The sequence below is a fragment of the Triticum aestivum genome, chromosome 3B, assembly GCF_018294505.1.
Source record: "Triticum aestivum cultivar Chinese Spring chromosome 3B, IWGSC CS RefSeq v2.1, whole genome shotgun sequence".
In the NCBI taxonomy this organism is placed as follows: Eukaryota; Viridiplantae; Streptophyta; class Magnoliopsida; order Poales; family Poaceae; genus Triticum; species Triticum aestivum.
In genome coordinates this window covers 747,537,875-747,543,874 of record NC_057801.1, presented here as the reverse complement: position 1 = coordinate 747,543,874, position 6,000 = coordinate 747,537,875, and positions in this window count along the sequence as shown.

The following is a 6,000-nucleotide window of genomic DNA, read 5'->3' as shown; positions in this document are numbered from 1 at the left end:
CTTCTCCTCAAGCTGCCATGGAGGTGGACTGGAAGAAGAGGAAGAAAGGGGATTTGGCTGCTCTATCCTCTCTGCGTGTCCTTGGAGCCCAAGTTTTGCAGCAAATGGTTGGGGATCTTGGTGCAGAGAGCACCAGGAGGTTCTTGCCACTGTGCCGTTGTATCTGCTGGTCGAAAGGCGACCACTCGGAGTTCTGGCGACGACGTCCGGCTCCTGTATTTCCTCCTGGCCGCCGAGCCATATGGGAGGCAGTTTATCTGGTTCTTTGTCCTGGTATTTCCATGGTCTACCTCCGGTTGTTTGCCGGCGGTGCTGTAGCCATTCCTTCACCCCAAGTGGTTTCGTCCCCGGTGGTGATGGGATCGGGCCAGGATCGAAGACGGCGAAGAGGACTCGATTGCTTTTCATTTTTGTTGTCTGGGGTCCTATCTGCAAAATGTCCGGCCTGGGTTGTAATTTTCTCTTTCTATTGGGCCTTTCTGTAATATGTTGCATGCTTATCTAGTATAAGTCTGGGTCCTTCGGGGCCCTTCTTGTGTTCAAAAAAAAAAAACTGGTGAAACGTTAACTGAACAAACTTTTTTGCTCAAATCATTACCTAGTATTTGAACCAAGCGAGCAACAATTAGAAAATACTATAAACAGAATCACAGAGAACTATTGAGTATTAACTAGAAATCCTTGTTCACATACCGCAAAGTGTTTTTTACCCGTGCTGGGAGCTACCGGTGAGCCTCTCACCAATGCCTTGCTGCCATGTGTACAGGTGTGGGACCACATGCATGTGTATATCAATGTATTGATGTAAATAATTTCACGTATTTCTGTTTTAAATCAAATCAATGTTAGATCGATGGGACCCATGTCAGGTGAGAGAGAGAGAGTCTATCCTGACATTGCATGTGGTGTCGTGGTACAAATCATTTCCTTTTATTTTCTCCTTAGGATTTTCAATCATTTCTATCTTTTAAACCATACTGTTATTTTTGAAATATTTTATATATTTGAATTCCTGAAGCCAAGAGATTTAGAATAAGACCAAATTTGGATGCATTTCAAACATGTTTTAATTTCAATATTTCAAATGACCGAAATCAGGTTTCTGAAACAAGCGAAATATGTTTTTAAATAATTGAAATTAGTCTTTTCATTGAGTGAAATCAATTTTGAAATATGTTTTCTCTACTGAGTGAAGTATGTTTTCTCAACCGTGTGAACTTATTTTCTTTAGATGAGTGAAATTTGTTTTTCATACACATCACATATTTCGGTGTGAAATACATAAAATATAGTGAAATGTGATTTCTAAAATGAGTAAAATCTAACTTGTGTAAACGGGTGTAATGTGTTTTCTGAATCTAGTGAAATGTGAAGCTGATTATTTCAAACTATTTTTAAAATTAGTGAAATTTTGTTTAAAAATGAGTGAAATCAGTTTTCCAAAGTGAGTGAAATAATTCAAGCATGTCTTTTCAAATGGAGTGAGCAAAATTTGTATTTCAAATGAGTGAATCAAATTTCTAAATGAGTAAAATAATTTTTATTTGAATGATATTTTTTAAATGGATGAAATTGTTTTTAAATTAGTTTTTTTGAACTCCTTATTTCGATGCTTATTGTGAGTGTTATGTGTTTTCAAAACTAGTGAGATGAGCGAAATCTATCTTTTGTAATGAGTGAAATCACTTTTTTTGAAACAAGTGAAATATGGAATTTTAATTGAGTGAGTGTAATATGTTTTCTGAAATTAGTTTCTTCAAACGAGTGAAATATTGTTTTAAAATCTATATATTTTTTATGAGTGAAATCAGTTCTCTATGGGTGAATCTAATATATTCTGTATATGAGTGAAATATGTATCTTCAAATTAGTGAAATAATTTGTTTGGAGTGAGTAAAATATGTTTATTAAAATGAGTGAAATAATTTTTCAATTGAAATCCGTTTTGGAAAATAATTGAAACATGTTTACAATTGAAATGGATGAAATTAGTCGTTTGAAATGAGTGAAATAGTCAAAATAAACTAATTGAAATATGATACATAAAATTCAAACTAGTCAGAACGTATCCAATATTGGTCTTGTTTGAAAGGTCTTATCGTCCTGGATTCAAATATATTTTTTTTACAAAAATGGAAATATGGTTGACAAATTATCAATCATTTAAACTGTGGTCCTGAAATTAAAACCCAAGTCTTCATGTGGGAGAGAGAAAATATTACATGCATGCGGTGTGAAAGTTGTCAGATGCGTCAGCCCGTATTGCTCAGTATAGTGGTGTGAAATGCTTTGCATGTTTATACGCAGCTGGTCTCACCAATCTAGATGAAACTGATGGACGGTCTATTCCTAACCGGTACCTCCCGGAACCGGTAAATTTATTTATTCGGTTCACATACGGGTGCACAGATAATTTTCACTGTGCTAAGTTTGACTTCAAGTTGCCATTTGGTTCAAGAGCCATTTCTGTTACCCGAGAAAATTCTAAGAGCTGCCTTAGTAATTTCCATAAGTAAATCCCTTAGATACAAAAATAAGATGCTTATAACATACAGGGAAAAAAATCATAAACGTGTATTTACCCTGCATGAACCATCATCAGTATGACACAGAGAATGCTAGATTGTGTTTTAAAACTATTTTGCAAGAATGTGATGATCTTTTTACCTTAAGGGAAGTTCTACCAAAGACTTTCATGTGAAACAAATATAACATTGCAAGTCATCCTGACAGCTCAACTTATATAGAATAAGTTGCAGGTAAAAAAATACCTATTTCTTTAAAAAAAATTGCTAGAATAGATGACTCTGAGGAACTCGAAGATGTCCATGAAGTTCCATTTGATGTAGCCATTCACATTGACTCTGTTTCCGCAGAGCAAAAACTGCATCATGGTAACTCTAAAGATTTTATGGAAAAGGTGGGGTGATTGCCTGCAGCCGCATTCCTGAGTTTGTTTGAATGAATTATCGTAGTCCCTGTTTGTTTAGGCTTTTGCTTTTGCTTTTGCAACTTTTTGACTTTGGCAAAAAAGCCACGGAAGCTCCTAAATAGGGGTTTTTTGCTTCGACATATTGTCATATGATACTATAAGCAAAAAGCACCTATTTAGGAGCTTTTTCTCTTTTTTGCCGAAGTTGAAAATCTGCAAAAGCAGAAGCAAAAGCCCAAACAAACAGGGCCTTAATGCCGTGGGTGCGCTCCCAATATAGCTCTTCAAGTATTTGACTTTGATGTGTCATCCAGAGTGTCTCTGGTAGATGCCTTACCTGTAGAGAAGATGGACATGGAGTAGGAGAGAGCCCATCAGACAGAGTATAGAAAAGAAGCAACACTGATGTACTAATAGTGCATAACAAATGGCCATAATTTTATTAGATTCTACTGAATCAAAAAAATTAGATGAAAACTGAACCAAAGAGATTGTTGTGATCGGAAACCTGATCGACTTGCCATTCTCTTGGACAAAAATGGGAAGAGCCCCATAGGCTTCTATCAGGTACTGCATCACAAATTGCAATTCTTCCGGGTCGTCTGGATAAGCTGTTGGGACATACTGCACTCAAAAGGTTGCATCTTTTTGTCACAGCTACAGCTCGTAAAATGGTCGCAATTTAGATAGCTTGATCATTGTATGTCCAAAACAGCTCAAACCAGTAGCACCTTTGATAGACAGTATTGGGATTTTTTACCTCACTTGTCTCTGGAGCTGATCTAGAACCTGCATCACAGAAGCAAATATCCTGCCAGTATACGTTTCAAGCTTCGCCAAACTATTTGGTCAGTATTTATGTCAGTATATGAATCAAATCCCTAATTTTAGCTCCAAACAATCATGAATGATGCAGCAATATGCCGATGCAGATATAAAATTTGCTTACTTCTCTTGTAGACTGACATGTTTGCTGCATAGTTACAAACACCTTTCTTTAATGGGCGGCTATTCACATAGAATAGTAGTGATTTATTCCTATGAAATCAATATCACCTTTAACAAATTCAGATTGGGATTTTGTGAAGGATGGAAGGCAAGAACCAACATTTATCTTCATCACTTGTGGCCTTGTGGGTAATCTTCAAACACCAAGGGTTCTAGTATCCTACAAAACAACTCAAGTTGATTGGTTAGCTCCATGTTTGCTGTAAATTCAATTGCAGAATCTTTCGCCATGTTTGCTCTAGGGAACAAAGAAAATAAAAAGGTAGAAGCATTTCAGCCATGTTTCTTTCCTTTTTGCAAGGGAAACCATGTAAATTTTAACCGTGATTACCTTGTACTTGTGGTGTCCGCCATTTGAAGAAAAAAAAGCTTCCAGGCAAGGATTTAATGACCAATGCCTTATCAACATGAGTGAAGTTTATGCCCCATTATTAGCAGGGTTGCTTTGTGGCATGCCCTTGATTTGTTTAGCACTATATCTCCGATCATCTTGTTTTGTTGCTATTGTGAGTTGGGAGCTAAGCTAATCACTCGAGCCAATAAAATATACTCAGCACCAAGCATGCATGGCATTCTTATCTATTCTATTTAGGTCATCCCCCACAATGTGATGTTAGCATGCAGTGGCAGGAAATGAACTCGTCTTTATCAAAAAGGGAATGAAGTCATGGGCACTAATCTTGTTAGATGATGGAAAACTAAGAATGGAGCTTATTTTTCTGTTACTCTGTCAATTGCCCTGTGTGGATAACTGTTGTTGTAAAAGAATTAGTTCATGATGTGGGTCGTGGCCCTACCTGCGTGGAGTGACATCAGAGAAACGAAAGGGGATAAACACAAGAACGGGGATTAGATCGATCTTCAGCTAAATCTAGCTAGCTTTTTTTATCTTGCAGCTTATTTAGGTGTGACAAAGAGTAACCATCCGTACGCATGCGTAATACCAGGCCCCGCTTTTTCACAGATTATTAGATGCTCACAAGATACAAGATAGAACAATCCGCAGCACGTTTCCATGGTCGACGTCAAGAGTTGTCCAATAAATCACACATGTTACGCGTTGCGCTGTGGATTTTGATCCATGTTTCAGCTTCATGCGTTGGGATGGTCCATGTGTTGTACGTTGTAGAGACAGAGCATGGAGTGCCAACCTGCATGTATCTATCACACCAGAGCAGAGGTGTTTTCTCTACACATCTATTCGTAAATTAAATGTGATAATGCATGGACTAAGTGATTTTTTCTATTTTTCTTGGTCAAGTATGAACCAAGCGTGCAAGTAAGAAATATCAGCCGATTCCACATACTTGTGCGTAAATAGCATAAAACTACCACAATTCGGGTTAGCGTTTCAAAAAACTACTGTTCTTTGAAAAGTTTCTAAACCTTACCACTTTTGTGGTACGACGGTTCGCTGTTTGAAAAAAAAAACTAGTCTCTGAATCGTTAAGTTTTAAACAGGTTTATGACACGAAGGGCCCACTTGTAAGTGTTGACTGTAGCATAAAAGTCAACAACGTTAGCTTTAACCGTTATGACAGATGGGTCCCATGTGTCAGTCTTTTTTATAGAACAACCCCTGAAAATATTTTCATGCAAATTTGATGCTAACAATTCAGGATGAAAGATAATCTCAACCAGCCAATTAACAAGATAACAAAAATTCCAAGGACAGTACGTATCTTCGGCCAGTGGTCAAATAAGAGTGCTCTTTGACCGCCTTTTAAGGGAGATTGTTAGATAAGAAATGAAATATATTAGATTTTCTAATGTTCATATTTGTGGTTGGCGCCTCTTTTCAAAAGCAAATAAATGTGCAAAGTCTTTAAAAAAAATATATGCAAAGTCTCACCATGCGTACGTACTACAAGAGTCTTTGAACAGCAACTCTGCATGCTAAAGTCAAGTGTAAAATCTACAAATATTCTCAAAAAAGAAGAATCCTAAAGCTACCCTAGAAAACGTACATGTGAAAAAGAAGAATATAAGATCAGGGGCTCACATGTGAAAAATGAAAAGTTGATTTAGCTTTTCCTTCTTGAATCTAGGTTGGAAAACGA